The following is a 26,280-nucleotide window of genomic DNA, read 5'->3' as shown; positions in this document are numbered from 1 at the left end:
GAGGAGTGGGCAGAAGGAGGAGTGAATCTGTGAAGCAGACCTGAAGACTGGCCAACCCCACAGGAGGCTATGGAGCCAGAATGTCCTTTCAGCGTGGTGTCAAGTAGGGTCAGGACAAACTTCTCTATAATAACTTATACTTGGGCATTAGTTATTGAGGATGGGCCTCCCAGGGTAGAGACATAAACATGAGCAAAGTTGCTCTCTGAACTCAAGAAAATCCCTGATAGGACTGTCTGCTGACAGAACTCCCAGTACCTGGGGAAACTAGACCTTTAATGATTGAGGACCAGGAAGAGGCAACACAAAGTCCATAATGGATTTACCCTAAGCAATTCAATCTTTAACTATAACAATATAGAACAATAAATGTTCTAAGGACCAACCACCTTAGTCTAAAAGGAAATACACAGAACTGTGTTTGTTTGTATATGAGAAAATGTGAAGAGCAGGAGGGAGGTTGGGGTCTTTAAATATTTTAAATATGCATTCTTGAACAGGTTTGAGTACTTCAAGACCCCATACTGTCTGAGGTTTCCCAAGTTTGATGTAAAAAAAAAAGTTTCTCTTCATTTTTCCTAGGCTTCTGGGCCATAATTATTCAATTAATGATGCTTTCACACACAGTTCCCCAAACCAATAATTCATAGAGATGGTAAAGTCTAAATCCATACTGAGAAAGGGAAATATTTTTCCTAACTGTAGTATTAGCTACACCTGTTTCCACCCAAAAAATAATAAAAAAATTATATTACCATGCTCACCAGGTTTGGTGCCTTATGTTTACTTTTCTTCTTTGAGACTGTGCCTTAGAATTGATGCATAATAAATTATGTCTCCTCACCTTTATGTCCCTGGAAAAAGTATATTCCTTTTCCGGGACTCAGCCTAGGTACCATGCTCTCCAGTGAGCTTTCCTTAATTTTCAACATGAATTGAAGCTCTGTCCTTTGTGTTCATACAGTAGTCAGTGAATAACTCCAATCATTTACCTCATCAGCTAAAATTGCCAGTTTGTGTGAATTTGTTACTCACTGAAATTAAAATTCCTTGAATGTAGATTCTGTATTTTATGTCTTTTTTGGCTTAATAGTAACTAGATCACTAGTTGTCACAAAGTAGGCACTGAGTCAATAGGTATTTGTTATTGAAGGAGAGAATGGTAAATCCTGCACTACCTCACTCCTGGCTGAAAAATATGCTTCCAAATAGAGGATTTTGGGGGAAAAATTGTTGTGTAATATCCAGTGTCCATTAGTTGAAAGCTTACTACTAGATAACGGGCTGGGAAATGGTGTTATATCATCATTTTGCATCCATAGGTCAATTCTATGATAGATCTGCACAACAAATGTAGAAACTGATTCTTAAAAAGGTTTTAAAAAGTTGAGGATAATATTGCAAATGAAGGGCAGATACAAAGCCAAATGACCTGACATTACATGAGGCAAGACCTGAATGGAGCTACTCAGCTACCCAAGATTGGTGAATTTTATTGTTGATTCTTTAGCCAATATGAAGGTCAAATGAAATATTGCATGTGGAACTGGTCAACCAGTGAAATTTTAAAGCTCTAAAATTCCTAGTTGAAAAAAAAAATAAATAAAATAAAATTCCTAGTTGTCATAATTATTTTTGTTATATTATTATTATGGGAAGCTTTGCACTTAAGGCTTTTATTATTGAAATAGCTTCCATAACTAATGTCCTGTTCTGTAAGAAAGGGAAATCTTGATTAGAAAACCTATTTCTATTATACTTTCTGTCTTCATCAGAAAAAGAAGCAAAAAGTGTTTCTACACCAGTGTTCTCTATTTTGTATTACAATTACATCCATTCCAGCAATTGTGTCTTTGAAAGGAGTAATAGAAAAGAAGCATGCTATGGTAAGCAAAGAAGCGTACTGGTGATAACTTCATGTGAATAGTGTCAGTCTTTTGAGTTGCTAGCATTACACAATAAATAGCATGTGGGAGCTAATATGATAACTTGAGATTGGCTACATTATATCACTAAATACCATTTCTCATCTACATCTTTACTTGTATAAGCTGAGAAGTTAATGTTTAGCAGAAGTGAAAGTGAACAATAGCAGAAGCAAAATGTTGCATTAATATTTAATGTAATGCTTTTTCAGAGTATAAAGGGAATAAAACCATTCAAATGCAAAGCAATCTGCAAGGATGCTTTCAATTTAAACGTTTTGCTAGGAATACTTTTATTTTGCTGGAGTTTTGCTTGTGAGAAATAAGAACACAGTAAATAACTGTAAGCTTAGCTTCTAACATTTCAATATGAATCTATGATGGTGTCCTCACTTTTCCTATGTTTCTCTGAAACCATAGTTCCTAGAACTTTTGGATTCACATATAAATTGTAGGTTTGCAAACTTTTCATTTTGACAAATAAAAATGCTTTTTTAAAGAGCTATCATATAATTCCAAACATAGTTTTATTAAATAAAAGAAATTTTAACCCAATATTTATCCAAAACAGATAGTCCTGTAATTGAATATATCTGCTTTTATAAAACACTATTCAAATAATTATCTTTTTTCCCCTTATTAAAAGACACAATATCTCAGTTTGACACATAGAATAATTCATTTTCATCTCCATGGGGAAAAAAAAAGACTCACAGTTTGACTCTGGACCTGAGATGAGTGTGTTTCTATGACCTAGTCCATTTTCAGTGGTAATTTATGTTATATTTTAATTAAAAAGTTAAATACCCGAGAGATTTCACTTTGCTTGATGTTTCCCAGACTTTACTTAAATCAATATATTCTATGCCCCATCTTCCTTGATTGCGTATTTCAAAAAGTGGATCCTTACTGAAATGTTAAATTTCAATGAGAAACCAATGCTCTGTAGAAGAAATCAATCAGACATTTTGTAACTTAGGAAAATGAACTATTCTTTTAAGGGATTTGAACCAGAGGGTGCTTTTTAATGATAAAATCATTGTATCTTTTTCTTGTTATTTACAGAACGAAATGAAAAAGGATGCCCAATTCCCCAAGCTATTGTATCACAACATCTGAATTTATTCATATGTTCAAAATGGCTTCACAGGCTTGCAGAGAAGGACATTAATGCCAGTGGGAGGTATGATTCACTACTTTAATATGTTCTCTGTATGGATTTCAAGACAAATAAAACATATATGATTTCCAGTAAGCAACTGGGTAAATAACACTTGAAATAAAATGGTTAATTTTCTCCCTATTCTCTGTGATTCTGTTAAACCCACTGCTGGAAACTGTGTTCATTCTGAGAACAATGAAAAACAAATAAGGAAGAATCCGAGAGATGAGCAGAAATAATAGTTAAAGATTTTGATGAAAAAAAGAGATGAAGTAAAACACACTTGGTCAAATGGTAACCAAGCAGAGGCGTGTGTTAACAATTATGATTTCTTAACAGACACACACACCAAAGAGGAAAACAAATGATTTGTCAGAGTACATGGAATCATAGGTGGAGACAGCTAAATTCTAAATGGTTTCTGAAGAAGATTGGAAAGATGAATTTTTTTCTCCAAGACCATAGAAGTAGCTAATCAATACTGAACCCTGAATCAAGCATTTCTGTTCCAGGAGATTCTGATTTCTCATTATTCACATAACACCAGCCAGGAAAAGAGAAGTCAAAGAAGTCTTTGAGCTCTTCCTATCCAAAGTTCTGAGCTGCAGTATTTATACATTGCAGGTTGCTTGCAAAGCCACTCTGGTGAGGACGTAGGCATCCAAGACCTTGCCCTTCTGCCTTTTACAAATAACTTCAGGACCAGGTCATGCTAATTGTGGTCAGTAAGTAGCAGAACTAGCTTTTCCTGGAATGAATGGGATCCAGAGAGCAGACAGCTGAAGGAACACATCAGAAGTAACAGGTATTTGAAGGGCATGGGGATGTCAAGCTATAGAGAAAGGAAATGATATAGTCAAGGTGGAAGGTCATCCATATTTGAGATGAACAGTAGATAATGGCATAAACAGTGTTAATGGAGCAGAACACAAGATTATGACTTTTAGATCCAAGCAGGAAAACTGGTATCAGAGAAATGAAATTCCTATAAAGACACCTGATCTTGTAAGAATATAAAAAAGACTTGGGGTGGGGTGCCTGGGGGACTCAGTCAGTTAAGTGTCTGCCTTTGACTCAGGTCATGATCTAGGGATTCTGGGGTCGGGTTCCCTGCTCAGTGGGGAAGTCTGCTTCTGCCTCTGCCTCCCCCTTCTGTTCGTTCCTACTATCTCTCTCTCTCTTATAAATAAATAAATAAATAAATAAATAAATAAATAATCTTAAGAAAAAAGAAAAAATATATATCTGGGAACCAAAGGAGCTGAGACAGATTTTAGGAAACCAAAGCAGTGAACTGAGGACACAAATATAGACTGGAAGTGCATTGCTGGGGATATGGGAAAGAAAACTGGGGCTTAGTCATAGGAGAATAATGCAAAAACTCAGAGAACTAGTCACAGTAATCAACAGTGGCTGAAAGAGACAAGGCTGATTCATAAGCTATTAAAATATTATTCTGAGTTCTCCTACTTGCTACCCTTCCTCCAATCCAAACTGAGCTCAGATCTGTGGTAACTATGAACCAGAAAATGAGACTTAACTGGCTCCATCTTTGAAGATTTTAATCTTTGTGTCAGTAGTGCAAAAGCTCTGTAATATTCCCCATCAATCCAGAGAAACAGTCTTCCTTCTAGCATTCGAGCTATCTATCAGCAAAGTAAATTAGACATTATCCAATTCTTCCCAGAGATCTATTGGAGGAAGGGGAAACTGGTCATAGGTAGTATGAGTAGTACTAGCATAGAAAGTACCATATAAGCAGCCTTATTTTCTAAAGCATCTATAGTAGCATGAATTGATATAACAGCTACAAGTTACCTGGTAAGTATACTGTTTATATTGGCAATATTCTTACCTCTAAAGAAAATATTAAAGAGAAATGAATTTAACTCATTTTATTCAATTTGCATTTATTTGATTATTATTATGTGATAGACATTGCATTAGGGCTGGGAAATATAATATGAATAAAACAAAATCATAGTTCTCAAGAAGCTTGAGTCTAGCAAAGAAATACACATAAACACACATTTCAAAGCAAATGTTTATGAATCAGTTATAAATGCAGCAATAGGACTATGCACACAGTAACAAACTCATTAGCAAGCACAAAAGTACAGAACGGAAATGGTTAACTCTGTGTGAGGAATATTGACAAAGGGTCAACAATGAACTTCATCATTTGACATAAAAAATGTCCTAATCTCCTAAAAAGGCAAAGTTGAGCAGAGTCTTAATATCATAGGTTTTATTATTAATTTCTTAACCAGGTTAAGGGGTTAGGGGGACTTGAGAATAGGATGAATTATTTTGTTAAGTTTTAGAAGTCAAGAAGAACTCACTAGCATTTCCAGACTATTGCTTTCTTATTCCCTTTTCCTATCCACTCTGGTGCTATAAGTCATGATACCATTTCATCCAGAGCAAATGCACAAAAAGCTCATAGTTCATTTCTAGTGTCTAATCATAGCCCTCAGCTATGGAATAGAAAGTTTCAGGAAACAAAAGAGATATTTCATGGACAAAGAAGGCAAAGCAGAAAAGGAAATCCTGAAATCCCTCAATTCTTGAGACAAAAAGAACTGATTTGAAATTCTGTTTTTCCTTTTTTTTTAAATAAGTACAATTCAAAACTAAAAACAAATATGATTTAAATTTGTAAGAATTTATTTATTTATTTGTTTGTTTGTTTATGTGAGAGAGGGAGAACTGGCATGAATGGGAGAGGGGCAGAGGGAGAAGCACATTCCCTGCCGAGCAGGGAGCCAGATGAGGGACTTGCCAGGATGGTGACCTGAGCCAAAGGCAGACGCTTAACCAACTGAGACACCCAAGCACCCCTGTAAGGATCTTTAATTAGAGATCTGTAAAGCTGACTAGGACCAAGTGCAGTGTTTGGTATATGATATCTCTTAATAAATATTCATTGAATTAGTTAATGGGTGAATGAGTTGAGGAAAGAATTACACTGGATAACACACACGAAAAAGTGGAGATCAAAAGGATTATTTTAATATCCCTAACCCACGTTAATGGGATTATTTTTGACCTTAGGAACACCATCAAAGTGGGGTGTGACTACAGCATTTTTAACAGCGGAAGAGAGAGCCTTCTTTAATTCGAGGAGGTGAAAGAGATGATTATGCTTGCCAACCTGTTGAAATGAAGAATGCAGAATTATATTCTGACCTGCTGCTGCATTGTTTTGCAAACTTGTTCAAATCGCTTCATCCCAGTTTCCTCACTGGGGAAAGTATAATAGAATTGACAAGCAGTTTAATATTCGGGTAGTTTTAGATCTCAGTATCTATGCCTAAATAAATAAATAAATAAGTAAGTTGTCAGTGTTTTAAGAACCTCTGATGGAAAGGTATTAATAATGGCCCCTTATATCTAATTCATTATCAGTTTTTAGTTGTAAAATATGGAATTTGTTTATAAGTTCAGTATGAAGGTATAACAGTGCCAAACAACAGAATTGGTATCACCGTTTAGAAATTTTCCTCCACAAGACTTTAACGGGGCTGTCATTTGAAGTTCTATGGAGAAGTAGTCTATTTCAAACAAAAAATATTGACCTTTTGGAGGTTCAGATTAAACCTTAGAGTGAAAAAGAAGCAAACTTAAGTTACTGATGACACACTGTCACTAAAAGGTTATTTGCAATTTCTGCAAATGGACAGTGATAAGGCAAAGCATGTGTTCCACTGAAGCTGCAGTGTCTGGTGTTCAGGCAGAGATTCTCATCTCATCTTGCACTCTGCTGTTGATTGCTATTCTTCGTGTTGTGGCTACAAAACCCCAGAATAGCAGTTACAGGATGAAAGATGCCATCAGAGATTTTAAAAATGAATCTGACTTTATATAGCATCCTTCGTGCGCCCTGTGTTTTAAAAATGGAAAAGAGAGCTCATGAAAGATACTTTGAATGAAAGAAACAGAAATGAACACTATTTGTGGAACGGATATAGTCCAGTCCCATGGCAGTGGAAAACTTTCCCCGCAAGGATAAGTGAAGCATAGGCAACTCCAGAGTCATTTGTACGCATTGAAAGACCTCTGTCTCCAAGAACACAGCCTTTGGCTACATTCTAAAACTGCTAATAAGAATGCTGAGATCACTTCTGCTTTATTTTTATGTGGGCAGAGTTCCACAGAATTGTTTAGAAAACACTGTTTTATTGACATCCTCATTTTCAATCAGTAGATGAAAATAATATCCAAGCTGGTTTCTAGGACTCACGACAGGACAACAGGGAGACTAAGACAGCACTCATTCTTTGAGAGTTAAAGAATCCCAGTGACATTCTTTGGGAGTTAAAGTTTAATTGCTCATCATTGAGCCAATTATGTTAATACTTTGTAATACCCAACCATAACATTTTTAATTCTTCAGCAGGCTAGAGAGGGGTTTGGGAAGTCCCAGTATAAACTGGCTTCTCTTGTCCTTGTCTTGTAACCTATCATAGAAGGTACCTTGAGAGTAAAGAAAAACATAATTAGATGACAAAGTGCCTTTTGCTAAAAAACAATGAGATAATATTGACCTACTCATATGTATATTCTTCAGGATAACCTTCTCTAGACACCACCTTCCCTCTAATGAGGTCAGGACGCCTGCTGTAGACTCTCACAACATTGTACTTCATGGCACTTGAAATGATTGTAATATTACATCTGATCAGTCTGTCTTGCTATTAGACTGTAACTTCCAGGCTTTGCTTGCCATCGTGTCACTAGTAATTAGTATAGAGTACATTCAGTTAATATTTATTGAAATGTTGAATAAATTATTTAAGAAACAAGCACCCTTTACTCCCCCCCAAAAAAACACAATTATCTGGATCTTATTTTTAAATATATCTATTTCAACAAGAAACTATCTTCATTTTAGATCCTAGAAATTTAGCCATGTTCATTAGAACAAATTCAGTGAACAAAGGTATCTAAGACTTTAAGAGAGAATTTCCAGTCAGTTCACTTCCCTTTCCTTTCAGATCTTTATTGTCGATTCGTGCATACGCAATTCAGAAAGGTCAAGTGCCCCTAATCCAGCTGCTTTCCAAAGGGAGACACTCTGCTTCACTGAGAGACCATATTCAGCTCATTTAAAACATTTCTAGACAGAAGGGGAAGAAGCAGTCAGTATAGCTAGGGGGATTCACCTACAAAAAGATTTCCCTGTAAGTAACAAAAATTTTAGGACAGAGCTGTGGTAATAATATTTTAAAGATGTAATTATAATTATACGGTGCTTTTCTGCCTAGGGGTTCGAGACATTATTACATTTGTCCTCCCAGGTAGCTTTTTAAAAAATTATAAATGGCTCATCACACAAAAGCCAAAGAAAAAGAACAATATTAACACTCAAGGACCATTTTCTTGATTCATGTAGGTTATTTTTCCTCCCATTAAAGCTTCATCACCCAAAAGATACCAGTTGAAAAACCACACTTGTTCCCACTGTTTCTTAAATAAAAATTATTGGAATCCATAGCTCGTTTATCCTAATAGTGATTTGTCATAATTTTCTTTATTCTTTGTCTCAGATTCTGTGTCAAAAAATGATACTGACAAAAATTATCTAGAGACTTAAGCGTATGTATGTTTTTATTCATGTTTTAAGGAGAGATCGGAAGAGAGGTAGAGACAGATGTTAGAGAGAGAGAGAGATCAATCAGTTGATCAATCTTTTAGGATTCATCTTTGAGAAAGCTTCATCTATTATAAGGTTTAGTTAGAGCAGCATAAAAAGACCTCATTTTAATGTGGCCCTCCCTGGTATAGACACTGAGTAAAGATTATAGAGAGATCAGGGTGTTTCAATTTCCCAGTGAAAAAATTAATTAAGAGTTTAAACTTCTCTTGTAGTATTCACAAAGAGCTCTTTTACCTAGATAAGGCCTCCAAGTCCTGTTTATTTGTTATTCATGTCCTGAATCTCCGTAACTTTTCTAAAGTCTTCATTGTTCTGAATGCTTCACAGTAGAGAGATCTTCTATTGCCCTTTGTTCCACTCTCCCACTTTTGCAAACTTTATGTACTTTATTCAGAAGGTTAAAATGTTTCAGAAAATTCTACTTACATATTTATTTGGAATAGTAAGAGCAGGGACATTGGTTAGGCCTTAATTGGTTAGGAACATTTTGACTTATTATTCTCCAGTTGGAAATACGCAGTTTGTTACTATGATTATAAGCAAAGCCTTTGCCAAATTTTGAAAGTGAATATATTGGCTTCTGACATCATTTTCCTTCAGAAACTTCACACCTGTTCAGCTCTTCTACTACTGAAATCATCAATGCAGAAAGTATCTGGTTCTTCCACAAATGAAGGAATGAGCAAAGGTGACTAAAATTTAAAAATAGGCAAAGTTGGGACTCTTGGGTGGCTCAGTGGTTGAGCACCTGCCTTCGGCCCAGGGTGTGGAGCACCTGCCTTTGGCCTGGAGTCCCAGGATTGAGTCTCACATCCCACATCGGGCTCCCTGCATGGAGCCTGCTTCGCCCTCTGCCTGTGTCTCTGCCGCTCTCTCTCTGTGTGTGTCTCATGAATAAATAAATAAAATCTTTAAAAAATAATAGGCATTGATAATCTTTGTTTCCACAGTATGTCTACTCAGCTGGATTTTTTCTTTTCTATTCCTTAGAACTGCTACCCAATATCCTAATTATATCCTCTCGTGATCCTGATATTTTCTCCATGCTCAAAATAGAGAAGTGTACAAAATCTGTCATTCCCCTTTGATTAATATGTTGTCAAACATATTTGAAAGATTAATATTTAATTGTGTGACAAAAGCAAGAAGATAATCAAGAAGGAGATAAAACAAACAAGATCCTTGATTTAACATTAATGAAAAAGCGACACTATCTAAGTGGCAGCCACTGTGTTATGAACTTGACATCCATGATTATGTTGAATATCTACAGTAACCATGTGCAGTAACTATAATCATCTGTATTTTGCAGATGAGAAAACTGAAGTCCAGTGAGGATAAGTAAATTTGCTCAGATTACAGAGCTGTAAAATGGTTGTAAATTGTGAAATCTGTTGAAAACCTAGCATTGTGATTTCAAAGCCTGTACTTTTAGTCACTGTTTTATGCTAAATGACCCAGAGAAAGCAGGACTCCCTGTTATCTATCTAGCTGCTACTTTTTCAGTTAAAAAGAAAGCTCTTCAGGATATAAAGCTCAGAACTACATTGATACTACAGAACTGAAACCCAAGACCAGAGAATGGATCCTAAGAAGAGAGGGCTGCCTGAAATAGGCTTGTCTTCTAGGTCCAGACTATTTACTTTCTTAGGATACCAATAAATTCCAATCAAAATCACTGAATTATTTTTTATGATATTGGGTAATTTAGGATATTGACAAACACTGAAAAAAAATGAACGTAGAATGACAAGCTTTGTATTTCTAAACTTTGGCTTTGATGCTAAGCAAGATTATCTAACACTAATAGAAGGATAGTTTGTGAACAGCAAGGTAAGTAATCAGTAATTGACAGGATGCAGTAGAGGTCACATCCATTTCTACTTTTTTTCTTTTTTTTTCCTTAAGCAAACACATTGTTAGACCTGAAAAAACATGATGGGGAAGGTGTATTTTGAGCTCAGCTACATACTTGTTAAAATATGTAATACCTTTTCAGCCAAGATGGAATGATATGAGATGTTTGAAGAAAACATTCGAAAGATAAATACTTGGATGAAATAATAATTGTATGTTAGTTGAAAGAGTGTCCTATGGCTTGTCATGGCTCTGGAGTGAGCACTGCCATAATCAAAATTATCTGGGTGTTCACTGAGGAGACTATATATATATATATATATATATATATATATATATATATATCAAACTTAGATATGAAATAATGCTGAGATGGTTTTACAAGAGATTGAGAGAAAATTTTTATAGACTGTACTGATGAAAGGAATCCAAAAAAATGACGATTACAAGAATAAAATGGTTCTTAAAATAGAACACTACAAGTATAGAATTATACAGGTATGGCATAGCAATAGAACATGTAGGAAAAAAGAAACTCAGGGATTTTTACCCATATTAAGTTCAGTATGATTAAATAATAAAGGAGGACAGCAAATACTGATAGAGTAATTAATAGGATGCATTAAAAGAAATACCTAGATATCTAGAATGAGTCAGGTAAGAGTTCTCTTTTCTGTGTGATTCTAGCTTTGCCTGGAATATTGGGTTCAACTCAGGGTCCTACACTTGAAATAGGATTTAGATAAACCAGAAAGCCTTAAGAGAGACAAAAGCAGAATAAGGAGAACAGAACAATTATATTTAAAAAAAATTGAAACAAGAGTTTGTTTAGTTAGGAATGCAGGAAATTTAGATAGAAATTTGCAGCTATCTTTGAATGCCTTGATGAAGTGCCATACAAATGGATTAATGAAGAATTAGGAAACTATTCTATTTATGGATGTGCTGAATGCTAAGCAAGATTAGCGCCCCCCAACCAAGTTTCTAAAGATGAAGATCATGAAGCAGGGAGGAGCAGAGTGAAAGAACCCCAAGCCAACTCCCACCGCGCATGCAGAGCCCAATGTGGGCTGGATCTCATGACCCTGAGATCACAGCCTGAGCTGAAATCAAGAGCCAGATGCTTCACAGATAGAGCCACTTGGGTGCCCCTAGATATTATTTTTATTACTGATACTGTTACTATTAAATAACACTCTATTTAGTAACATCACTATAAATAGCTAGTGTTGAATTACTTTTTCTTTTATCCCTAAAAATATTTTTATATTTTCTTTGTGCTTAATTTCTAAAAGCCACATCTTCCTTATAAATCTACTACACTACTTTCAAGACTTAGTTCAACATCACCTCTTCATGCAAGCTTCCCTGATTTGCCATAAATCCTTTAATTTCACAACTATTTAGCCCTTATATATGTATTCTCATTATAAATGGTTTAACATGTTTAAAAAACAAACTGCACACTGGTTTTTGAACAAGGGGGTCAAAGAGAGACTGAAGAGATTGGTAGAAGAACATTCCAGATTGGTAGGTGGTAGGTTCAATAAACAGGGAAACTTACTTATGAGGCTTGTCCCATGAGGCCGAAGGATGAACCACACCTGCCTGCCAAAATCTTAAGTGTTTATATAGGAACTTTACCTGGGTTTAATCGCATAGAGCATCCACATAGTCTCAATGACACAGGGCTCTCTCAGAGCTCTAAGTTTGAAAACAGCTCCCACTGTGAGAATAGTGCGTAGAATATACCTTCCAAAAGAAGGGGAGGGGATGACGGGGGTAAGGACCCTCTGAGGAGCCCAGTTCCAGCTCCAGGGTCAATTGGCAGTCCTATTCTCTCAATAACCTCCTCCAATCAAGCTTAAAAAATATATATTTTATTTATTATTTATTTGAGAGAGAGAGAATGAACGGGGGAAAGGACAGGTAGGGACAGAGGGAAAGGGAGGAGCAAGGACCCTGATGTGTGGCTGAACTCTAGGACCCTGAGATGATGACCTGAGCCAAAGACAGACGCTTAATCAACTGAACCACCCAGGCGCCCCCCAACCAAGTTTCTAAAGATGAAGATCATATCTGTATCTCTTTTGAACTTTTTCCACAAGTATTTTTTTTTCTTCACAGAAGACATCCAACAAATGTCTGTTGATTAAAATTTATATCAAGCAATTTTTTTAATAATAAATTTATTTTTATTGGTGTTCAATTTGCCAACATACAGAATAACACCCAGTGTTCATCCCGTCAAGTGCCCCCCTCAGTGCCTGTCACCCATTCACCCCCACACCCCACCCACTTCCCCTTCCACCACCCCTAGTTTGTTTCCCAGAGTTAGGAGTCTCTCACGTTCTGTCTCCCTTTCTGATATTTCCTACCCATTTCTTATCCCTTCCCTTATATTCCCTTTCACTATTATTTATATTCCCCAAATGAATGAGAACATATAATGTTTGTCCTTCTCCGACTGACTTACTTCACTCAGCATAATACCCTCCAGTTCCATCCACGTCGAAGCAAATGGTGGGTATTTGTCATTTCTAATGGCTGAGGAATATTCCATTGTATACATAAACCACATCTTCTTTATCCATTCATCTTTCGATGGACACCGAGGCTCCTTCCACAGTTTGGCTATTGTGGCCATTGCTGCTAGAAACATCGGGGTGCAGGTGTCCCGGCATTTCACTGCATCTGTATCTTTGGGGTAAATCCCCAGCAGTGCAATTGCTGGGTCGTAGGGCAGGTCTATTTTTAACTCTTTGAGGAACCTCCACACAGTTTTCCAGAGTGGCTGCACCAGTTCACATTCCCACCAACAGTGTATGAGGGTTCCCTTTTCTCCACATCCTCTCCAACATTTGTTGTTTCCTGCCTTGTTAATTTTCCCCATTCTCACTGGTGTGAGGTGGGATCTCATTGTGGTTTTGATTTGTATTTCCCTGATGGCAAGTGATGCAGAGCATTTTCTCATGTGCTTGTTGGCCGTGCAATTTTATACTGGAATTGTAGACCTTACATTTTTTCTTCATAAGATTCTTTTTTTAAATATTTTATTTATTTATTCATGAGAGACACAGACTGAGAGAGAGGCAGAGACACAGGCAGAGGGAGAAGCAGGCTCCATGCAGGGAGCCCGACATAGGACTCAATCCCGGGACTCCAGGATCACACCCTGGACCGAAGGCAGGCACTAAACCGCTGAGCCACTCAGGGATCCCCATCTTCATAATATTCTTTATTAAGAATACTATATCAACTCCCCAGATAATTAAATGGTTTGCTTATCAAAGAAGCAGAGGAAAAAAAAAAAAAAAAACAAAGAAGCAGAGAAATAGTTGCAGATGAGTGGAAAAATTTACCGATAATAAGACAAATAAAATTAATTTCAGAGTAAGACTGTATGCAGTCAAGCAGTAAGTTGTCTTGACATGAGCAAAAGAAAAAAAAAAAGGAAGAAGAAAAGAAAAAAAAAAGCTTGAGGAATTAGATCTGTTGAATGATAATCCTTAAACTAAAACAAAAATTTAAAGTTATCGATATTCTTTTATTAAATTCTAGAATTTATTTTTTCAATATTCAACAGTTATTGAATTCCCACTCGTTTTCAACTCTATTTTGCTGCTCTTGTGATTTACAGCCCTTAATCTCAAGTTTCTCATGTTTTAAGACATAAGAATCATAATAAGTAATATTTTGGCATGTAATTTAATTTGGGAAGTTTTTATTAAGGGCTTAATAAAAACCTAATATCAGCCTAACTCTATGCTAAGTATATTGGAGATAGAAAAGAATTAGAGTCCGTAACACCAAGAACTTTATTGTATTTTGGAAAAGTAAGTCTCACATAAAGTAATTATAGTAAAACAAATAGAAATATTGACAAATTATGATATAAGGCAAACTTTAGCAAAATTTCATATCTGAGATATAAATTGGTTGCTTATGAAAGAGAGTTAGCCACGCTGATAAGTAGAAGCGAGGTGTCCTATCGATGACAAAACCAGACATATAGTTCTAAGTTTCGTTAAGATTTGAAAAAGCAGAAACAAGTGAATATGTTAGAGGTAGGCTAATTCCACACGCTAAGCACAAAGACCCAAATGACGTTGATGTATCTGGGAAAATGCAAGGAGTTTAGACTGACCGCAGACGTGGTAGTGATAGGAAGGAGCTGGTTCACCTGGTGGGTGGGTAACCTGGGTCAGAATATGAGGGAGAGATCTATTGCTGTAGTAAAGGCCCCACGCAGTCTGGGGGCAACGAGAAGCGAATGGAAAGATTAAACCTTTCAATTCCCCCACCTCCCCAATTGCCAGTAGTTTAATTGGGGATTTCTGTAATAAAGGGGGAGTAGCCATAAAGAGATTTATGATTTAGGGATGAATATTTTTGTTATTCCCAGGAGATCTAAAGGGAGGGAGTGAGCTCTAGGACAGGTGGGATTAAATTTTCTTGGGATAAAATACAACATACTAACCCCATTGTTTAAGAGATGGCTTTAAAAATACCAGAACACATATGAAAAGTTTCTCTTCCTTATTAGGGATTTATGTGTTGTATCTGAAAATTAGTTTTGTCCTTGTGAGGCATGTGCTTGTGAGTGTGCAGTGACAAAAAAGGGGAGGGTAGCCTTGGAAATGTGGGTACAACACATTAAGAACACCCCAGGAGGAGTTACCTCTCTCCGTGCAGTGCTGGACCTGACTTATTAGCTGGTCAAAGCCCACTGGTGGCGAGTTGTCTCTTTCCAACTCGCATTAAGTGTTAGCACAGTGGTAGGTTAAAAACAGTCACAGTGGGAGGATTTGGACCACAGATATGGACAAGTCCAGCAAATCTGGGTTTTTTTATTTGGAAATGAGTTGTTAAACATTTGCCATCATAACACTATCTCTCGGGACTTTTCTCTTGGACCAGGTCGGCGAAAGTCATTTATTGTGGATTCCTTTGCACATTGTAATTCGGCCACTGTCCTTAACATTCTTGTATAACATTTGATAACGTCCAAAAAATGTGGAGGCTGTGTTGTGGACATAAACAAGGAAAAGGGCAATGAAGGTAAAGCCTATGACAACCAATATTAAAAGAATCAAGAAAAACACCTTTGTAGCTGTTCATTCTGGTATATCGTCTGTGTACCTCAATGCTGGAATGATTACATGAACCCTTAGGCAATAAATAGTGTTTTCCTCATCTGCTTCTTCTTCCACCAGCTGTCAGTGTCTGCTGTTTGCTTCAGGGTACAAAAGGAAAGGGCACATATGGAAAAAAATAATAATAACATGCTTTTTCTGCTCCTTGGAGCACTTGGTCACAAAAACTGAGGTAGTCATTATCACTCTTTCTGGATCTTCACTATCCCATTTTGTGTTGGGATTGCATTTCCCTGTTTTTTTTTTGTTGTTGTTGTTGTTTTAAGATTTTATTTATTTATTCAGGAGAGACACAGAGAGAGGCAGAGACATAGGCAGAGGGAGAAGCAGGCTCAATGCAGAGAGCCCGATGTGGGACTCGATCCCAGGACCCTGGGATCATGACCTGAGCCAAAGGCAGACGCTCAACCACTGAGCCACACAGGTGTCCCTTCCCTTGTCCCTTGTGATTAGGAGTAGACAGGTCATTGCTTGTGTGACTAGTTCTGGGCAATGACGTGTAAACAAAAGTGGCTTGTATCACTTCCATGTTAGCACACATCATTGTTAATGTGGTACTCTCTAGAGATTTCTATCCCAGTGGCAATGTTCAAGATGGTAGATGTTCCATTACCCTGGATCCCTAAGGGGATTTAATGTATATTTCCTTTCATGATTGATAAGATATCATCTTTGGCTCCAAATTGGGAAATATCTTGATAAAACAATGGGCTTTTAAAAAAATATGACTTCAGTAGCTAAATGACAATTTCAATTATATATAGAAACATTTGAACTTGGAAAATTTTCTAAAAGTCGAAGATATTTGGTCTTCTGCAGCTCTTGCTATAAACACAAATGGACAAGACTGTTCTGAGTGCATTGAATAAGAGTCAGGGCTTCAAGATTTCAGCAAGCACAGTTCATTTTAAAAAGAGAGAATTTTTTCTAAGTGCTTTATAAAAACTCAAACCTGTTGAGTGGTCTTAAATTATGCAGTTTATAGCTGATATTGAGACAGCACATCAACATTTACTCTCAAAAGTTGTTTAGTCAGCCTCAAAAAAACAGCTTAAAAAATCACAGGTTAATAGTTAACAGACTCCCTAGAGTAAAAAAAGAAATACGAAATATAGACATAGGAAATATAGTTTAAGGTCTCTTGGCTATAACTCTCACATTTAAGAAAAGCTTAATTAAGGAAATGACCACATCATTAAATAACAATAGCTCCTGCTTCTAGGCCCCTGGCTTCAGGGATTTCCCAGAATTTGACATATTTTTGAGTCAAGAAACTACCGTGAATGATATCAAGGCAATAATTATTTTGTTTAGTTTGAAGAAATCAATGTACTTGACATTGACAGAACTATGTGTATGTATATATGTACGTGTGTATGGATAAATGTATATTGTACTTACAAATTAAGAGATGCTAGATAGATGGATGAATAAATTGATCTCCCCATGACAATTTGATTGTCCAGACATAGCAGATGCGTTTTCTAAAGAGTAGATCCTTTTATTCTCATTTTATAAAAATGAAAACAGAAAAAAAAAATTTGCCTAAGATCAAACAATGAAGTAAATGTCCCTACGTGGAGTTGAACTAAAATCTGTCTCCAAAGTATAATGGTAGTTGTCAGGGGCTGAAAGAAGGGGTTGATGAAGAGTTATTGGTTAATGGGTACAGAGTTTCAGTTTTTCAAGATGATGAGTTCTGGAGATGGATATTGGGGATGGGTTGCATAACAATGTGAATGCACTTAATGCCACTGAAGTGTACACTCAGAAATGATTGAAATGATGAATTATATGCTCTGTATATTTCATCATGACTTAAATAAATACAAAAAGAGACAACACACACAAATCTCCCTCTAATTCTAGTGATTTTCCACTAGATTCCACAGAGCACCACTAACAAATTTAGCTTGCCTCTGATTCCATGATATCTAAATAGAAAAAAAAAAAAAGGGATTGCCTAGTCTATGCCCCCTCATGCATGAGAATGACACTTTGCTCTTGTATTTGGTAATAACCAGATCTGAACACACACACACACACACACACACACAGGTGTGATGAGGTAGGCAGTTTTAGAGAGCACCAGGTTCCTATTTGCATGCCACCTTTGTAATTCCTTTTTACTGAGACATGGAATGGAAACATACACTTTGTATTGAAAGTATCATCAGATTAATAAAGATGGCAAATAAAGAGATAGAAGGAGAAAGGCACACATCCCTAACTTAACATAATGACTGACATACCCCTGATGCATAGACCATTCTGGCTGAAAGAGAATGTTGACATCATTTAGTCCATTCCAAAAGAACCCTCTGAGTTCTGTCATCAAATACATGTAGAGAAATACTTGCATAATTTACTCACCTTTCATCTCTTGGAGATTCATATTAAAAATTACATAGCCAAATATTTAGGGAAAATGCTCTTGACAAAAACAAAAATGCAAAGCATGTTAAACTGGCACTTTCCCAACTTTCTTTTCTTTTTCTTTTTAAATAAATGTTTACAAAGCTCCAGGTAGCCCAGTTATAAAATGCTTTCTAGTAGAATCCTCACACTTTCTAGATGAGATTAATTGACAGAGGTTTCCTGTTGTTCAAGGCAAAATATTCATTTACACTAGAATCTAATTTCCTAAGTTACAATCCATGTTATTTTTATTGGACAACACATAATCTTATGTTTTATGCCTGATGGCAGAAAAATCTAATTTTAGCAGGATTTAAGGTAAATGCAGAGAATTTGTGTTTTCACTTTCAAAAAAGTATATAATATACTTAACTGCTGTTTTACAGGATACATATCAAATAGTAACTTGTAATATTTTTTTCACTGGCAAAGATGTCTCTATACACTCTTATTTTCATTAAAATCATTAATAGAATGATCACTAGACACTCAAGAACATCATAAAATCACTAGTCCTTTTCCAGAAAGTTTCATTTTCACTAGCCTATAACAAAGTTTAAAAGATTCAATTTGTATTAATTATTAGTAAGATCATTAATTATTATTTTTAAAGTTTTTATTTATTCATGAGAGACAGAGAGACAGATCATTATTAATATCAATTATAAAATTACTGATTTCAATTTTCATTTACTTTTACAGTATGCTACACTAAAAAGTCATAACAATTGTCAAAGGGTAAGCAGGCTTTCTTTAAGAAAGACTTTGCAAAATAGGTCAACTCTCCCCTCTGTGGGATGCTTTCTTATGGTAAAAAAAATAATAATAACAAATGTGTATAGTATAAAAAATGTAAACCTTTCTTGAATTACATAGCTCCACTGTTGTATAATACTAAGGCAGTAATTTCTGTTGGCACCTTGGTTTGGAGTTTTTCATACTGTTTTTCTGCCCTTAAATATATACATAAAGACATGCATTTTTGTGTTTATTCATGTTTTATACATACTTTTACATTTTAATGTATTTTATACATATACTTATCTATATATATTTTCTGCAATCTGTTTTTTAAATTATTTTGAAATAATCATAGATTCATTTACTTTTTAGTTTTTTATTGTTATTGTTTTTTGGCTTAAAACAATAGAAATTTATTCTCTCATAGTTCTGGAGTGTAAAAGTCAAATTATGGTGATGGCAGGGCCATGCTCCCTCTGAAATCTGTAAAAGAGAATCTTTGTTTGCCTCTTCTAACTCCCAGTGTTTGCTAGCAATCTTTGGTGTTCCTTGGCTTATGGATGCTCACTCCAATCTCTGTGTCTTTTGTCCACGGTTTGTGTGTTTCTTCCCTGTGTGTCTCCATCTCCATGTTCCTTCTTCTCTTTTTAGAAGTCTACCAGTCATACTGGATTAAGGTTCACAGTAATAACTTCATTTTTAAAAATTTATTTTGTTTTTAGATTTATTTTTTAAAGATTTTATTTATTTACTTGAAAGAGAGAGAGAGAGAGCAAGAGAGAGAGCAAGCAAACATGAGCAGTGGGAGGAGCAACGGGAGAGAGAGAAGCAGATTCCCCCTGCTGAGTTGGGAGCTGGATGCAGGACCTGAGAAAACCCAGAAACCCAGGATCATGACCTGAGCCAAAGGCAGCTGCTTAACCAACTGAGCCACCCCAGCACCCCAACATCTTTTTTTTTTAAATTAGAATATAGTTGACACAGAATATTATATTAGTTTCAGTTACACAATATAGTGATTTGATGAATCTATACACTATGCTGGGCTCGTCACAAGTGGAGCTCCCATCTGCCCCCATACAACACTGTTACAGTACCACTGACTATTTTCTATGCTGTACCTTTCATCCCTGTGATGCACTCTTTCCATAATCGGAAGTCTGTATCTCCACTCCCCTTCACCCATTTTGCCCATCCCTCTACCCCCAACCCCTCTGGCAACCATGTCACAAATGGCAAGATCTCATCATTTTTTTTTGGCTGGGTAACACTCTAGAATGTGTGTGTGTATGTGTGTGAACCATATCTTCTTTATCCATTCATCTATTGGCAGACACTTGAGTTGCTTCTGCATCTTGGCTATTGCAAATAATGTTGCAATGAACACAGGATACATACATCTTTTTGAATTAGAAACAAACTACTTTTTAAATTTAACAGTGTGATTGGAGATTTTTCCTTAAATATATAAAATTCTACATCATCCTTATAATAGCTGAATACTTGTTAATAATTGAATTGGCTATGATTTATTTAATTGTTTTCAGTCCTTCATGTGAGAAAGACCTGAGGAATAGCACCCCTGGTAGATTAAACCATGGATACAAGGGATTGCATGCCTTGAGCTGGTGAAGGGAATGGGACATTTTAGGAACTGACCAAAGGCCATGAGACAGAAAGTAAAATACCATAAGGAGCAGAGAGGTATAAGATGAGAAGGGGAGCTGAAGCAGGGGACAGATCACACAGAGCCTTGGAGACCTTGGCAACAAATTATTCTAAGGGCAATGGGAAACCATTCAAGAATTTTAATCAGTACTGCAGCATAATCTCCTATGAACTATTAATACATAGATATGGCTTGAACATGAAGAATAGACTGGAGGGGGGCAGGGGTAAAAGAGGAACACAAGTTTAGAAGGTATTCCTGTGACTCAAGCAATGGATGATGGATTACACTCAGGTGATAGTAGTAGAGACGTTCACAGATCAGACACATGTGCTTTGAAGGCACAACTGGTATAAATAGATTAAATGCGGGGGACCAGAAAAGGTAAAGGTCAAGAATCATTCCCGGTTTCTAACATAAGTAATGGTGGCAATAGTGCCATTTATTTGAAATATAGAAACAGTGGGAATTATTAGTTTGTGTGAATGGAATGGATGTGTCTTGTGTTCAGTGTACAAATTTGGAAGTTCCTCTGGTACATTCAAATAGGCAAGTTAGTTGTGTATATAAATTTAGAGCTCAGAAAAAAAGTCTGGGTAAGAAATATAAATCTGAGTCACTAGCATATAAATGATTCTGAAAGTCACAGAAATGAATGAGATCACCTAGCCAGAATATCATAAAAAAAGGAAAATGCAGCCCAGAACTGAGCTTAGAGTAATCTTAATGTGGTTAGTTAAGTAAGGAAGACAGCAAAGGAAACTTAGAAGGAGAAAGGTAATAGGAATAAAAAATAAGAAAGCATGCTATCTTTGAGAGAGGGAAATGAGAGAGGGAATGTTTCAAGGAGGAAATAGTGATTTGTGTGAATCATTGCTGAAAATCTAGCAGGTTGATGTCAGAAAGCATTCACTGAATTTGTAGGTCGTTAGTGATTTTAACAAGGGTGTTAGTTGAGATATGGGCATGGATACCAACAGAAAAGAAGATTAAGAGAAAATGAGAAAGAAAGAAATGGAAATTGTGTGTGTATGTGTGTGTGTGTGTGTGTGTGTGTGTGTGTGTGTATGTGGGTTTCTCATTTTAAGAAAGAGCCTAGAACTGCACCTGAAGGGGGAATTTTTTTTTTTTAAGTTGGGAAATGTGCTAGAACACATGTTTATGATGATAGAAGTGTTATAGAGTGAGAAGGGGTAAGGATTGATGTTGGAAAGAGAGAAGATGTCTCAGGAAATAGTCTTTTGGTAAGTTAGAAGGAAAGGCATCAAAATAGGATGGCCATGCATTCTGGTTTCCCTGGAATTGTTCCAGCTTCTACTTGCTGAACTATTATTAATAACGTTCCCCACCCAACTCCCGCTATGCAATTGGAGAAATCAGTTTCCCTCTGGTATGCAAGGAGAAAACGGGTAAAGGAGAAGATAAAAGCATAGATTTCATGGTGGGGAATCATGGTTTTTGATGTTGGGAAATGATGTCTCAATCATAAGACATATAACAAAAGCTGAACTTGAGGTCTGATGCCTAAGAATCTTTCCTTCATAACATCCTACCCTGTAGAAATCTGTGGACTTTATGGATTCTTAGTCTGAAAACCAGTGTAAGCATGCAAAACACAGCCACATAACCAATAGAGCCCCTGGTTATGGTGACCAGAGAAAAATGATCACTCTCTGTGTTCTGGCCCTGGTGAAGTTTCCAAACATTGTGGCAGGCAAAGACAAAAGATTCTAGAGAAATAGATACTCCAATGATTCTATTGTTTTGTAATCTCCCAGGAGTTCAATCCTCAGTGCTAGTCAAACCTATACCCTGAAGCTTGAATATGTTTTTTCCAGAACACTTTTCATAGTGGTGCTTACTAATGAGACTTCACGTGACCCATGTGGGCTCTTATGAGTATATCTCCATTGATGCATAGACAGTGTAGAGGATACTTTTCCTACATTCAGCCTACCTTCTTGCAAGTCTATCTTATATATGATATAGGGATATAATTTTATTCATAGCTGCTACTTTAATTTTTGTAATATGTAGTAATATCAGTGCACTAAGTAGAGCCATTTCCAATCCACTATACATAATAAATGTGTGCTTTATCAGATATAGTTTTGGGCCACTCCATGAGGAGTCCACAATGCATTCCCTCAACGGCATCCAAAAGATCACCAACTACCATGCTGCTACGTATGGCTCAGCTCAATAGCATAAGCAGCATTATCTTTTTCAGGCTGTCGTTTCCATTCATGAACAGTCAATCTCTAAACCACAATTGAGGACTTGGGAAAAATAGTTTTTCAAAATTGCCAAGTCTATGTGTTGCCTTAAGATAGAAAGGAGATGAAAGATAAAACAAACTATTAGGATATCTTGCTGATACATGTTCCAGTTATCTGTCGCCGTGTAACAAAACCACCCCAGAATATAGTGGGTTGATAGAATAAAGTGACAATTTATAGTCTTGTAGTTCTGCGAGTTGAAACAAGTGGTTCTCATTTTTGGTTTTTGAAGCAAAAGCTTTCATACAGCAGCCAGATCTGGAACTAACTAAAGGCTTGACTGGGCGAGCATGACTGAGACTGCTTATTTGCATGGTGGACCAGTTCTAAATTTCTTGACTCGGTCCCAAATTCTCCCTTTTTGCCTGCTCTGAGAAATTGGATCTGAGTCTTATAAATATTTTTTGTTTGCCGGCTAGCATTGAAGCTTTGTCAGTGGAAGTCACTGGAGAGACATTGCAGGAGGAATGGGTTTTGCTTCCATTTTCTGTGTGCTTGCTCAATAGGCTTATGTAGTGTGTCCAGCTCCTCCAACATCTGGCTCCTGTAATACATGGTGGTCAGCAGCACCCAGCAAAAGCAGCTGTGTCCAGCACATCTCTTGAGTAGTTTTTTAGCAGAGCACTTCTGGCAAGACATTTCCTTGTGAAGTTTTCCCTGGCTCCCTAGAGGACAGATTTCTGGCAATTTACAGAAATTCTCTGCCATTCAGTAATTGTACATTCTCCAACAAAGTGTGGAGGTCTCAAACCAGGCCAGGGTTGGGGGGGGGGGGGCGGGGAGAGGAGAGCTGGCTCTACTTTGGGCACTTTTCCCAAACCCTAGTGGTAATTATTATTACATATATCACACTGAATAGTCAATCTGCTATTGTATTATATGTTGTCTCTGATATACTTTCTATTTTCCTTGTTTCATACTAAATCAACCGCTCATATTGCCAATATTTTGTTATAATTTATAATTCTTTTAAAAATACTTTATTTATTTATTTGAGAGAGTGAGAGAATGAGTAGGGGAGGGGCAGAAGGAGAGAGTATTCAAGCAGATTCCCACTGAATGGGGAGCCCGCCGCAGGGCTTGATCTCATGACCCATGGGCTGAAATGAGACTTGGCTGCTTAACTGACTGAGCCTCCCAGGTGCCTCATAATTCATAATTCATTATGTTAAATTTTCCCTTTTCAAATGCTTGTATGTGTGTGTGTTTCCTCTCCTGATTGGCCAGAAATTGATGCTGCTTGTTTTTTTTTTTTTTTTTTTTTTTTTTTACTTGGGGACTCAGTTGGGGTTACCAAAGACAGCCAGTACATGGTATCTTCATGTGTTTAGGTTTCTTGTGGCATGGTAACTGAGCTCTAGAAAAGAATATTCCAGGAAAACCAGGCAGGATATGCAATGCTTCTTATTAGCTAGCCGAGAAGTCCAAGAATATCACTTCAGCATTCTATTGATCAAGCAAATCACTAAGATGAGAGTTTCATCACATCGTGACAGAGTTTCAATGGTAAAGAAGTAGCAAAGAGTTGGTAGTCACCTCATTTGTATCTACTATTCCATCTGAGTTTACCTATGGTAGCTATTTGTTCAAGCATACATCAAGTTAATAAATTAGTTCATTCCCTTGTTGTTATTTGGTTCACGTTTCCTCTGATTCTTTAATGCATTCAATAATCTTCATCATGTATCTTCTTCAGGCCCAGTTTTGGAGAGACTTTTCCCAAAGTAAGGATCCCCCGTCATCCCTGACCTACCCTGAGTGAGCTTTTAAAAGTGTCGGGCAGGTGAAATTCCTGCATAATTAGACCCCAAACAATAAAGTGTACCACAAAGTGTTAAATTGAATGCAATAAAGTGTCCAATGCATAAAATTGCAGTGAGACCAAGAACAGATCCCGGGAGTCCTGACTTGCAGCCCAGTGTTTGATTTACCAAAAACAAAACAAAACAAAAAACGGTACCTAATTGAAAATAAAAGGTCTGGTCGCTGAAATATTTCAGAATGGGCATCCATCATTTTTGCATGTCAGAACCATGTCAAGAAGTCCCAGGAGAAATTTTTTTCTGTGGAAACATTGATTTTCTTGCCTTTGCTAAAAATTGTGTCACCATCTCAATCAACAAATACAAGAACTGTTGTGATTAGAAGCTTCTCTTGTAATCAACTGGCATCCAAGCCATGTCCATTTTTGGCAGACCATATTTTATTGACTTTATCATTTTTAGCTCAAAGGCCTGAAGGGACTAAGAACCACTATACTAGTTACAGCAATTTTAGAGATGCAGGAAAAGCAAACTGCAATGTATACCCAAACTGCAATGTATACCCAATGACAAAATTCCAAGCATCAATAGGCATTTTTTCACTAACAAAACTAGAATTAAAATGGGGGAGAAAGCTATTTAGTTTTGCTAAGGCCATTATTTTCTTTACATATATTTTAGAGAGTAATGAAATTCTAAGCAGCATTAGAGCTCTTTTCTCATATCAGTGATAAAAAGACTGGAAAAAATCCTATCATATGATCTGCGTCTAAGTGAGGAGATAAAAGTAAATTGTAAAATGAAAGCCTCACCTGAGACTCCTGCTAGAAATAAGGCTTCTCTGAATGAAGAGCAGGAAATCATCTTCTACTAAGGAAGCTACCTGAATTCCACTCAGGGAATTTGTTCTAGGAAACAGTTGTAAGAAAGACACATTAGCATTTAAAGAAGGCCTTTTGAGTCGGAGTGCAGAATGCTACCAAAGAATGATTAAATTTCTCTGCTATACATTTTTGTGAGAGTGGGTGATGAAGAAAAGAATTTCCCAATATACTAGAGTAGCACTGAACTCCCCAAATGTATCCTGAAACCTTGGCCAACTTCAGATTGCTACAAAATCTCTTTCTATCTCACTTCCTTCATCTCTCCCCACTCCCTACCTTCTGAGTATCTTAAAATACCAAATGCATTTAGAAACACTACAGCAGTCATTTATTATGTATTTCCCCCTCCATCATTAAGGGTGGCACAATTCTCAGAAATAAGCCTGAATTTTGGCTTCAAATAAGCATTCATTCAAATTCTAATTGAATTACTTCACTGAAACCAATTTGAAACAATTAGTTGCCGGAGCCAGTCGTAATCAGAGTTACATACACTGAATTTTCATGCAGGTCAGGATTTTGAATAGGTTGTACAATATAATAAAGAGGACTACATAAGAGGCATTACAAAAAATCAAATGTTTCCCCTTCTAAGCTGGTATTTATAGTGAATATGATTTCAAATATGATCAGATCTCGTGTGTGTGTGTGTGTGTGTGTGTGTGTGTGTGTTGGGAGCTGGAGTGTACAGCTGAAAGACGTTTGGATGGGCAGGAAGAAAAAGAATGGAATGAAAAAAAAGTCTGTGCGCTGTGCTTAAGGGAGAA

The 26,280-nt window shown here is 36.6% G+C and overlaps 2 long non-coding RNA genes across 3 annotated transcripts in view; one reads left to right on the top strand and one right to left on the bottom strand.

Moving 5' to 3' along the window:
* Positions 1-1,777: 1,777 nt before the first annotated feature.
* On the top strand, positions 1,778-3,884 carry LOC119867896. The gene is made up of 3 exons (XR_005384966.1): positions 1,778-1,886; positions 2,991-3,108; positions 3,712-3,884. It is a non-coding gene; the product is annotated as an uncharacterized LOC119867896 (long non-coding RNA).
* A 4,077-nt stretch (positions 3,885-7,961) lies between these two features.
* The window catches only part of LOC111094401, a 28,266-nt gene continuing 9,947 nt past the window's right edge, over positions 7,962-26,280 (bottom strand). Inside the window, exons 3-4 of one of the 2 annotated variants that reach the window (XR_005384965.1) lie at positions 25,442-25,537; positions 7,962-8,206 (exon numbers count right to left, since the gene is read on the bottom strand). This is a non-coding gene — a long non-coding RNA (uncharacterized LOC111094401). The remainder of the gene's footprint in view (positions 8,207-25,441; positions 25,538-26,280) is intronic. The other variant, XR_005384964.1, reaches the window with a different exon arrangement.

This window comes from Canis lupus, chromosome 37, assembly GCF_011100685.1.
Source record: "Canis lupus familiaris isolate Mischka breed German Shepherd chromosome 37, alternate assembly UU_Cfam_GSD_1.0, whole genome shotgun sequence".
Lineage (NCBI taxonomy): Eukaryota > Metazoa > Chordata > Mammalia > Carnivora > Canidae > Canis > Canis lupus.
The sequence above is the reverse complement of the archived record's forward strand: the minus strand, read 5'-3'. Positions and strand labels throughout refer to the sequence as shown.